This window comes from Ochotona princeps, chromosome 4 (genome assembly GCF_030435755.1).
Source record: "Ochotona princeps isolate mOchPri1 chromosome 4, mOchPri1.hap1, whole genome shotgun sequence".
NCBI lineage: Eukaryota > Metazoa > Chordata > Mammalia > Lagomorpha > Ochotonidae > Ochotona > Ochotona princeps.
In genome coordinates this window covers 81,869,379-81,881,146 of record NC_080835.1, presented here as the reverse complement: position 1 = coordinate 81,881,146, position 11,768 = coordinate 81,869,379, and positions in this window count along the sequence as shown.

Below are 11,768 nucleotides of genomic sequence, written 5' to 3'. Positions count from 1 at the left end.
CATTATTTATTCATCCTACATGTCATTATTTTTTATATTATTCCACTTTTTTCTTAGACTTCCTGAATCAGCAAGATGGTTATTATTTACATGTGTCATCAGTGCTTATTTTGACTTGCAAATGTATGAATGGTATATTTTGTCTTCTTACAGATTACATCATTTTTATGAAATTCTTTCATTTCTTCCAGAACCATGTTTTCAAGTTGCTTCTTTGAGTTCATCTTTAGGTGAAAATGTTTTATTTTGCCCTAACTTTTGGCTTCTAAATTTGCAATCTTTTCTCTTAGTACAGGACATATGCAAGCTGATTTCTGAATTGCATGATGGTTAACTGAAATACACATCATTTGTCTGATTATAATTTCTTTGCAGGAAATCACATTTTTCCTCAGGTTGTGATTAAGGTACACTTTTCTGAAAGAGAGTTCTAGTATGTTTACTTGTACCAACAACCCTCTTCCTCTCCATGACTTGTTGTTTATTTCTGGTGGCAGTTTTCCCCCTGCTCCTCTGTTTTCTATTCAAAAATGGTGAACTAATACTTGGTTATGCATCTGTTTATTCTAGGTTGAAGTAGCATCACTACAGAGATATTTTGCTTTTTGTTTTTGCTAGATCCGCAAGAATTTCACCAGTTTTTACAAGAGTATAATTTAAAGATTCTAACTCTTATCTTAGGCCGACAGTTCTTAGAAGGCAACGTAATATTTTTGCCTCACCTGATTTACTCTGAAAAAGATGAACTTCCATGAGACATGCCAAGATAGTTGTGTGCTAGTCAGTTAGTCTATCTCTTTACTGGCAGTGTAACCCCATGCATATCTGAGATGTATTCCGAATGTTTTGAATCCCCTGGTGTCGGCCTTCTCATGTTTGTCAGCTGAGAAGTGTTATTATGTAATGAGATCAGCAGTCACCTTCTTCCTGCCACTGTCATGGGCCTGAAGCGCCAGCGCCACAGCTCCTCTTGAGCTCTGGCTTCCCATTTCTCCCCATCCTTACTTCTAACGGAGACTATCCATTGTGTTCTTCATTTCTGGCTCTTTGTTCAGAGAGCTGTTCTCAGCTGTGTTCCCCTCTCACAGTCCTGGAGACTGAGTTCAGGCATTGCTGTTTCCGTTGCATTTCACTCTGTATGTCTGGGTTCAAATGTCCCATTCTCAGGTATTTTCTCCTTCACCCTTGGTGTGTGTACAACAGTACTCTCTAAGTTCCCAGACATGATATAATTCACATTTGGTTGTGCAATTCTGAGTAATCCTGGAATCCCATCCCCAGTTTGTTCAGTGTCCTCTCAGTGAAAGACAGAAACCTGAAAACTTTATGATCAGTAAATGTGATAAATGAATTTGTGAATTTGAGGCTGTGGAGAAGGACAATGAGAAAATGGTGAATCTTCATTCCAGTATTTCAGCTGAGGCTCTGTAGTGTGAAGTGAGGAAAAATTGGAGTTGGTTTTCAGACAAATGTGCTTAAAGATCACATTTTTTTATTCTTGTAAGCATTAGGAAAAGGGAGGGACTCTGAATTTGATGGTTAAGTGATTTTTCATAACATTTTGGAAAGGGTGTGAAGTATGTTTCTTTTGATGTCAAATGATAAGTATATTTTTAGCCTGGTGAGGTTGAGATCTGGACCTATAATTAAAGACTATAAAAATGGGACCTAACCAATAGTCTTTTCTTTATCTGGGGAAAAATGAGTACACTCAGACTTCAGAAACTGTATCTTTGGATAACAATTCTGAAAATCAGCATACAGTTTTTGCATTAAAAATAGAAGTATAATATCATCCAGCAATATGAAAATGGAATTGCAAATATTTCCTGTTGGGTACATATACAAGGGAAGTAAAATCAGTAAAATGTTGAAAACTCCAACATTTATTAAAGCATTGTTCATAAGCTCCAAGAACTAGTGCCCACTTACTGATGAGTGGATAAAGAAAATGTGGTATGTAAATACAATAAAATACCAGTCACCTTAATAACGATGAAATCCTGTCATTTACAAAAGCATGGATGGAAAGATAATGCTGAGAAGACAGCCAACCACAGAAAGACTAGTATCACATGATCTCACTCACGTGTGCAATCTAAAATCTTGGGATCACAGAAGTTGAATGTGTGGTGATTTCCAGAGTTAGGACAGAAGCAGGGGAAAGGGATCCACGGATACTGTGTGATGGCTAGACAACAGTGAGAAGTTCTGAGATTCGATATCGCTGAAGAGTGAATGCAAATAGTGCTTACATACTACACAGCTTTCTAAAGTGAAAAGTTAGAGGAATGTGGAACATTTTTACCACACTTAAATGGCATTTGAGGGGATATATTTATCCTAAGTCATTATACATTGAAAACAAAAACTGAAACATCACACTTCCTCAGAAAGAAGTAATTTTTGTGTATCAGTTAATCATTAAAAAGAAACTCCTGAGTATAAAGATGCTCAAAAATCAGTTGTGGGGCCTGCGCCAGGATCCCCTATGGGTACTGGTTCTAATCCCAGCAGCTCCACTTCCCATCCAGCTCCCTGCTTGTGGCCTGGGAAAGCAGTCAAGGATGGCCCAAAGCCTTGGGACCCTGCACCCGCGTGGGAGACCCAAAGGAAGCTCCTGGCTCTTGGTTTCGGATTGTTGCAGCACTGGCTGTTGTGGTCACTTGTGAAGTGAATCATCATTGGATGAAAGATATTTCTCTCTTTGCAATAAAATAAATAAACTTTAAAAAAGTTAGTTGTGGTGCTTCAATGTGATTTGCCAGCTTCTGTTGGAGGCCTGCATGTGAAATAACCAGGATGATATGCAATGGGTTCTGGTCATCCTGTATGGCACAGCAAGCGGATTCAGTGGCCATTGAAATATTTGCATACATGTGAGTCTTAAGTGGAGCATTAGCAGAGACAGCAGCCAAGGCTGTTTGTTTTCCTTTTAACTGGCTGAAAGGTTTGCTCTTCATTTAAAGGTGTTACTCAGGCATTTCAGCCACTTAAATCACATCTCACCCCTTTGCGGGAAAATAATACCACTGAATTTATTATTGTTGATGAGGCATCTTGATAATGAAGTGTTCCACCTGTGATTCCTAAGAAGCATCTGTCCTTTAGAGGCTGTCGTTTCCACACTGTGATTACTGATCATGGCCCTGGTAGCAGAGAGCATGTGGAAACTTCTAAGGGTAAATGATGAACCAAAGAAAGAAAACTATTTTTAACTTTAGGTCTTAATATTTCTTCACAAGGTACACTTTACCTCCAAGTGTCTACTCTCATGAAAGTAATAATTTACAGGAATGATTTAGCAGTAATCATAAAGCTCATATTACAGTTTTATCTGGTCACTTACTATATATGGATGTATAGTGTGTGGCTTGTGGTGCGAGGACAGTGTGCCGTACATGCAGTGAGAGTAGTGTGTTCAGGAGCACAGTGTGTGCAGTGTATACAATGCATGCTCTGAGTGCAGTGTGCAGTGTTGTGCGTGTAGTATGCACAGTGCATGAATTCAGTGCATGCAGTGTGGGCAGAGTGCACTGCACAAGGTTGTGCATGCAGTAAATGCAGTATCTGCAGCGTGTGCACGGAGTGCAATATGTGCAGTGAGCGCAGTGTGTGCAGTGTGTGCAGTGAGCAGTGAACGCAGAGCATGCAGTGAGCGCAGTGCATGCAGAGTACACTGCAGTGAGGACACTGTGCAGTGAATACACTGCAGTGAGTACACTGTGCAGTGAGTACACTGCAGTGCACAGTGTGTACAGTGGGTGCAGTGAGCACAGTGCATCCAGTGTATGTAGTATGTGTACTGTGTGTACATTGTGTACATGTATAGTATGTACCTGTATATAGTTTATATAGTGTGTTACTGTATATAGGATGTGACCATATATAGAAGTATAGTTTGTGTATAGTGTATATACAATATATATACTATATATAATGTGTATATATTAGTCTCCTTCTATATATATATAAGTGTATATATATGGTTATTTATTAAGTGACCATATATATATATATATATATATATATATATATGGAAAGAGGCTACTTATATAATGTGATTTAAAGGATATAGGAGCTATACTTCATCCCAAAAAGCTACTTTCCATTTACTATTTCCCTATTGCTGTTGATTCCTTCTTTGAAAATGTAAACATCTCTGATATGTGTAATTGGATAACCTGTGACAGTAGAAATATCTAAGCACATTATATATTTTAGGTGGGCCACAACAGATTGAACCTTCCATATTTTATATCACTTCTATTGCCCCTCTTAATTTTCATTCCTTTACTGTTTGGTAACAGCCAATGAAAACCATACGGGTGTCTATTTAATACCATTGACAAGACAATATTCTATTTAAATGACATCAGGTTCAGGGAAAAGTTATTATCCAGTCTCATTATGGAAAGTGTATTCTTCAGGTCAAAACAATTATTTTTTCGGTTTGTTCCAAGCAGGGGTGGGTAATTTTTTAAACTTATTCCACTTCTGCAGGGGTGGAAAATTTCTGGCCTGCAACGGGGCGGGGGGTGGGAGGCGGGCTTCATCTTAAAAGTGAATTAATGTCAGTCTTCCAATGTTGAGGTTTAGCAAGAGATAGACAAATAATTTCATTTCAATGAAAACCTGGGCAGAAATTATCCAGTTAATAAGCTGGATAAAATATTTTCTTATGGTTCTCTAATAAAATGCACAGGTGTGATCACAATTCCAAATATCACAGTTAAAACTACTTGTACTTCTAGGCTTGTTTCTGTGTTCATAATCTGTATTAATATTCCAGTCAAAATCCAATGCGCCGCTTCTGTGTAGCTTCTTAAAGACTTCTGCATTTATAAGAAAGGCAGGGTGACAAGAGAGTAGAGGCCATCCATCAACTGGTTTACTCCATAAATGGCTGTAACAGTTGGGTCTGGGCCAGACTGAGTCCAAGTCATGGATTTTATCCTGGTCTCCTCCACAGTGGTAGAGTCTCAAGTACCTGGGCCATCTTCTCCTGCCTTACCAGAAGCATTAGTAGGACACGACATCAGAAGTAGAGCATTGGAGCCTGTGGCCACTGCTGGGACATGCGATGCTGGCATCATAGGCAGTGGTTCATACTGAGTCACAACCATGCCATCCCCAGCTTCTGCTCTTTAAAATCTGAACACTGATGGGCATTGTCAAATCACACTGGAAAATGGCCCAGGAACTGGCACTGCGGAATAGCAAGTTCATTCTCAGTCTGAGGTGTTGGTATCTCATCTAGATGCTGTTATGTGTCCTGGTGGCTGCTCCAGTTTCTTTCCAGCTCTCTGCTTATGGCCTGGGAAAGCAGCAGAGGATGGCTCAAGCCCCTGTGCCTCTGCACCCATGTGGGATGCTGTTAGCTCCCATCTTCAGATCAGCTTAGCTGTGGTGGTTGTAGCCATGTGGGGAGTGATTTAATAGATGAAAGGTCATTAGGTAATTCTTACGTAGGAACCCCTTTTGGGTACAATCCACGGAACAGCTCTTTTATTCAACCATACCATTCATGCTTAACTTCAGCGCCTGGCATATTTACATGGGAGGAAGGCAGAATTTGGAGGCTTTCTCTGAGATTTCATGTCACCTTCTTGCCTCTTGTTTGTCTCTGGTGATGACAAGTTTCCCAAGGAATCTCTTGCTGATAAGCACAGCTCATTCCACAAGAATCTAGGAAGGTTGTGGTACTCTGTGGGCAAGCCAGCATGTTTAATTCTAGGGATGTTCCTACAGATACCCATCATCGTTTGATTAGAACATTTTCTGAGAATAGAAAAACAAGACAATCTTCGAGCTAATATCCCCATGATGGGGTTGGAGAGATTGCAAATCGGTTTTGAATTGGGAGATGGATTCTAAGACTGTGTTAGCTTGCTTTTCCTGCAAAAGAGGTGATAAAATAATCTGAAAATTAAAATTGTGGCAGAAGTAACCAGCTGTCCACCAATGTCCTTACTCTTTGTCCTGTAGCCGTGACTTTTTCTTTGACCAGATCAGTTAGACTCTTCTGAATCCTCTAATTAGATCCTGTCCTTGGCCTGCTTAGCTCAGTTTCAGCATTCAGCCTGCTGAGCCGCTTTAGAATGCCCACACTCGGGGATCTAGTCAGTCCCTTTCTGATCAAGTTCCTCATTATCTTCCCACAAGATCTCCCCCATGTGATCTGCCATCAGTAAGAAGACTCACGGGTTCCTTTCCTCCCTACTCGTGATGTTTCCTCCTAGTTGTCTTTAGCTTTCAAATAAATATTTTTTTAAAAAAGTTAGATTTTTTCCATCTGTTGGTTCACATCACAGATGGCCTCAATGACAGGAGCGGGACCAATCCAAAGTGAAGAGCCAGGAACTCCTTCCTGGTCTCTAAGGTACACGAGTAGAAGAGGCCAAGTATTTGTGCACACTAGCAGGGAGCTGGGTCGGAAGTGGAGCAAGCAACTGGGCCTTGAACCAGTGCCCATATGGGATGCCAGTGCTGCAGGCAGAGCTTTACCGCTACACCATACTGCCAGTCCATTGCCTGTCAATTCCCACTTGGCCTATAGAAACTGAACCAAACCCCACCTGGGTTACAACATAGGGGTCCTGGCTCCTTCACTGCCCAGCCTTGACTTGCACGTATTTTTTTCCTTTTTGGTGGGGTGGGGCCAGTTGGTGGGTTGGGGGTGGAAAGAGGCAAAGGTGAGAGATCATTTCTCACTCGCTCTTTTCCTTTTAAAATAAATAAAATTAGTAACTTTAGAGAAATAAAAGGAAAGGTGAATAAAATAAAGATGACTTTGTACCTAAAAATGGCTGGCATTTAGAAGCACTGGACAAAAAAATGGTATTTGATATGCAATATCTAGGCTAACTAGTGGCAATGACTGTAACAGGCATTTGGGAAGCAAATAACTAATATTTAATTATGGCAGTAAGATGATTCCTTTTCTCATTATTTACAGGGAAATAGCACCTCTAGTCAATTAACAGGAAAATCATACCTTTTGTCACATACATTTAGAGGACATAAGATTACCGTAACCATGACTTACTAAATCCCTTTACATTTAGAAGAGAATGAGAGAAGTTGAAGTTATGTGAACTTTGAGATTGGCTTTGCATAATAATCAATGCATTGAGCCTTTCACTCACTCATCCATTTGTCCCCTTATCCTGGCATCTATTATTCATTTTTATTGATAGTATCATTCACAGTATGAAAAAAACTAAAATGCATCAACACACTGTTCTGGTATCATTTATTGATTTAAACTTTTTATTGACAGTTGGGAATTTCAAAGGTAAATAAATGCATGATTTATACAGTTAGTGATTTATGTAAATATAATATACAATTGTTTATTTAGCTGTTTCACAGAATCCCAGGTTTCCATCACTCATTTTTCAAGTACAAATTCACCTTGTTCTGCAGTGTGTAAATATGAGGACTACTGCATCTTGAAACATGCTATTTACATTGTGCAGGATTTAGAACTACAAATAACCAAATGGGTAAAAAGTAATATTATCTGAAAAACAAAGGTACAGTGGGTAGTTTATAGTCCTGTAAGTTCTTATATATAATTACATGTACTATTATTCTTACAATTCTAGTGAATGAGGCATATTTTGCTAGTTTAATCAGTTTCTCTAACCTGTACTAATGGATAAAGGAAAAAATGAAATATAAAACAACAAATGAAACATTTTAAAATTGTTAACACAGGTTTAAGAAATGCATCCATTTATTTTAAAAAAACAACAAAAATAGTTTGACATTTTAAAATATATGCAATTTATCCATGCCCTACATATATATCAGTATATTTACCTGGTATTGTTTGATGGCATTATAATTTAAGTTAATGATAACTAGATATTAAAAGGAATCATTCACAAAGTATAATCTGATAGCAAAATAGCAGATATATAATATTATTTACATAGCAAGCCAAACGAAAATTTAGACCCATGGAATTGCAGCAAACAAATTGGCTACAGTGTTAAAATATTCATATATTTGGTTAAGTTAAAAACTAGTCCATGCAGATAAAAGTCATAAATACATGGCACATTATAATTGTTATTATTGAGTAGGGAAGCCTATTTTTATTATATAGTGCCTGAATGTTAGATGGAAATGCATTAGCTCTTTACCTTATGCATTGAAATAAGCAGGAATTAAGTGTAGAATCAAAAGTACTGGTTGGGAAACGAGACCCTTTGGTTTAGTAAACGACTACGCACAGTTGAAGAGTCAGAATTCAGGTAGGTTAATGTTGAAATGAAAAATGATATGTATCCCTGGAATGTACTTTATTGGTACACTTTAAAAGCATACTTGGACAGTTTTATCACTTGGTTACTAAAGTTATAATGTAGTTACAGGCAGCTGTTACAAAATTGTAGATGTTTTTTCAAAGGCAAAACTCTCAGGATACTTTTTGTTTTTGGATTGAGAAAAAGTTGCTCAACTCACGATCAGAACATATTTTTTTCCCTATAGAACATCTTTCTGTTTGAACCAAACCTGACTTCAATGGCAGTTGTGATCTGCTGTGACATTGCAAATCAATTTCTACATAGCTAGGTTGAATTTTGTTCCAAATCCTTAGACACAATGAGTTAGCTTACAAATTTAGCAATCCAAGGCCACAGAAACCAGTTCAGGGGGATGTAACAAAATAGGAAGGGAAAATGGGTCTTCAGATTTTAATTTTAAAATGCATGTTTTCTCCAACTAGATTTCTCCTTTTTTATATATATAATAGTTAAACATTTTCCTTTAGAATTTAACAGTGGTAAAGGTATTAGAAGTCCTGTTATTTTGGAAGAACTCTTAAGATTGGCCACTATGTTAATGCAAAAGCATTTTTCACAATGGAAATCACAGGAAGAAAACGACCAGTGCCAATTTATATTTTAGCTGCCTGTTGACCCACAATTTCAAAATTTAGTTGATCTCAAATTTCAGTTACAGAATTTTTCTGTTAAACTTCAATGTTTCTAAAATTTCCATACCATTCTTTTGACTACCTGATCTGTTTGTTTGTGACCCCTGAGGTTCATAACAAAGAAATTCAAATAGGAAAGAGCCAAAAGTCAAAGGATATTTGGCAATTAAAACTGTTCAGAGAGGTAAAAGCTATGTTTCTATGATTTTCTAGCAATAAACAAAAATATAACTGTTTTGAACATAGTATTAACATTAACATCAAAAGCATGAAAACAAAACTTTCATATTTAGAATTTAAAGATCCTTAGTCTTTAAGACTTGCTCAAATTAAAATACTGGTGTGGTGTTCATTATTACCCTTAATGTATCTGGTTTATTTTCACTTATGAGCCAAATAATCTACTAGAAATGATTTAATTTGAAAAACAATTGTCTGAAAAACAACTTCAAATTGATATTTGTAAATGATAAATCTTTGATATGTCAAATTAATTCAACCTATAGCTTGCTGACAAACATAGTAATTTTTTAATTTTGCTTAATTATAGCTAAAACGATACAGGTTAAGACCTCCCAAACAAAACTAAGAAATATAAAATAGAGTGTATATTGCTTTTTCAATAGAGTTGCTTAAAAAACTGATGGCAAAAGTTTTTCAGATTCTCAAAGAACTCACAACCTTTCAGAGATGTAATCAGGAGGCAAGGCAATGCATCACTGTTTATCTCAAGATAAAGAGCCAGTAAGATGAAATCACATCTGGTTTAGCTACCTTATCGGGAAGTATTTTTTTTCTGAACTATAGAAAAACATTTCTAACTTTTGGTATTTACTGGTATCCAAATAAAACTTGGACTGCTTGAAAATAAGGAAATTTTCTAAATACATATCTACAAGCCAAAGATAGATTAGTCAAAAAGGTTGACCCTGATATATCATGAGAAAAGATTCCGAGTTAAAGAACAGATGCTTCACAGACCTAGGTTTACCTTGGCTAAGCTTTGGAAACCAAGACAGCAGTTCCTTTGATCACTTGTATCCACGTCTCTAAGCAGTTACTTTCTTTCCCAACCTAGCAAATCCACAGTATTCAATTATGTGGAAGTGAAAAAGACAAACCATAGCCCAAATGGTGAGGCATTATCACATATCTTAAAAGGATTAGAATTAAGTAAATAAAAGGGACCAAGTAGGGGCAGGGGAAAGGAGAGTAAGAATGAAATAAAGAGATAATCATGATTGACAAGCGTTCAAGATCTGCTACATTTACTGCATGTCATGACTACATGGGCAGTCCTTGCATTTTACACTCACCGAGAGTCACATTCAGAATTGATACTAAACTCTACTGCTGCACAAGTTATATCTATATGACTCTTAACATGGTTTAACATTAGTAGTTGGGCTACATTAATGTTTAATGTTTTATTGATTGAAGTTATGCTAAATATTCCTAGTAGAAAGCAAATTTTGCTCTGATGGGCAAATACATGGTGATAAGTCTTTTGTATGCCCTTAAATACTCTAACACATTTGTTGTTTCTTGTTATATCAAAATTTTGACATGTCAAAATTGCATAACATTGTTACTTTATGACATTATATAGTCTAGAACCAGTTACTTGTAGCATCTATTTTTTTCCTTTCTGTGTTAACAGAGTTGGGCCACAGACAAATTTTAATGTCAGCAAAGTGTTTTTCCCTTGCCGTATTCCCTATAGGTATCCTTTCGTAAATCTCTAGTTGTATTCCAACTGAATGCAGAAAAATGCTTCATGTTTGCTCAATGAGACACCTCTTATCTTTGAATTTTAGTAGGAGAACTACTTTAGATAGGAAAAAGTGTAATTATCAACAGAAACAGCATTAAGTACCCATTTTCCAGGTCATTGCATTGTATACCAAATGTGAAGATGAATTATCCAAGTGCCTGTTGTTGCTCTGCAGCAAATTTAAAAGATAGGAATAATAATTACAGTTGCCATCTACTCATAATTATCTTTACATAAGCACATGAATTAAAAAATTTTTCTGCATTCTCTCACCCCATGAATTAATTCAGATAATTACACAGTCCTGTGGTTTATCTACACCTATTTAACTAGGATCACATCTATCATGAGATAATTTCTTCTTCTTATGAAAACATCCTAGTTAAAGACTTCAACAGCAGTTTGAGAGCCCATGCCAAGGTTAGGATTTGATTTCAATATGATAATTTATACCAATAAAACTAGAGCTTGCATGTTGTAGACAGAGCCACTGCCTGTTCCCATAATTTGTTTTACCTTAAAGAACTTGTCACTTCAAAGGTTAAGAGGAGGAGGAGGGACGGCTTCAATGGGTTATATGTAAAATACTGTTCAGGATCACCATAGTCTTAAACTTACATGTATATCCTAATCTTATAAGTTAATGACATTTAAAGGAAGGCTTCTGGGAGACAGTAGAAATAGAATTGCTCCAGAAATTGAAATTTCATTGGGGAAAAATGAGTAATTTTTTTAGACATGCAAAAATACTAATGTTCCAATTTGAATAATAACTGAATATAAATTATGTCTGATTTGAGGGGTTTGAGATACTTTGTTCTATGTTGTAATGTGAGCAAACCTGAATTCAGGGTTGTTTGAATACTACTCTTTACAGTGTAATATTTTAAGGAAAATGATGTTTCCCAACTGTAAACTATGACTCAATGCCACCATTTGAAAATTTCTTACTTATGACATCTCTGAATCTCCTTCTGTATCAAATGGAAAATATGGAGGGGAAAAGCCACAGAATAATTCACAGCTAACTGTTACCACTGAAAG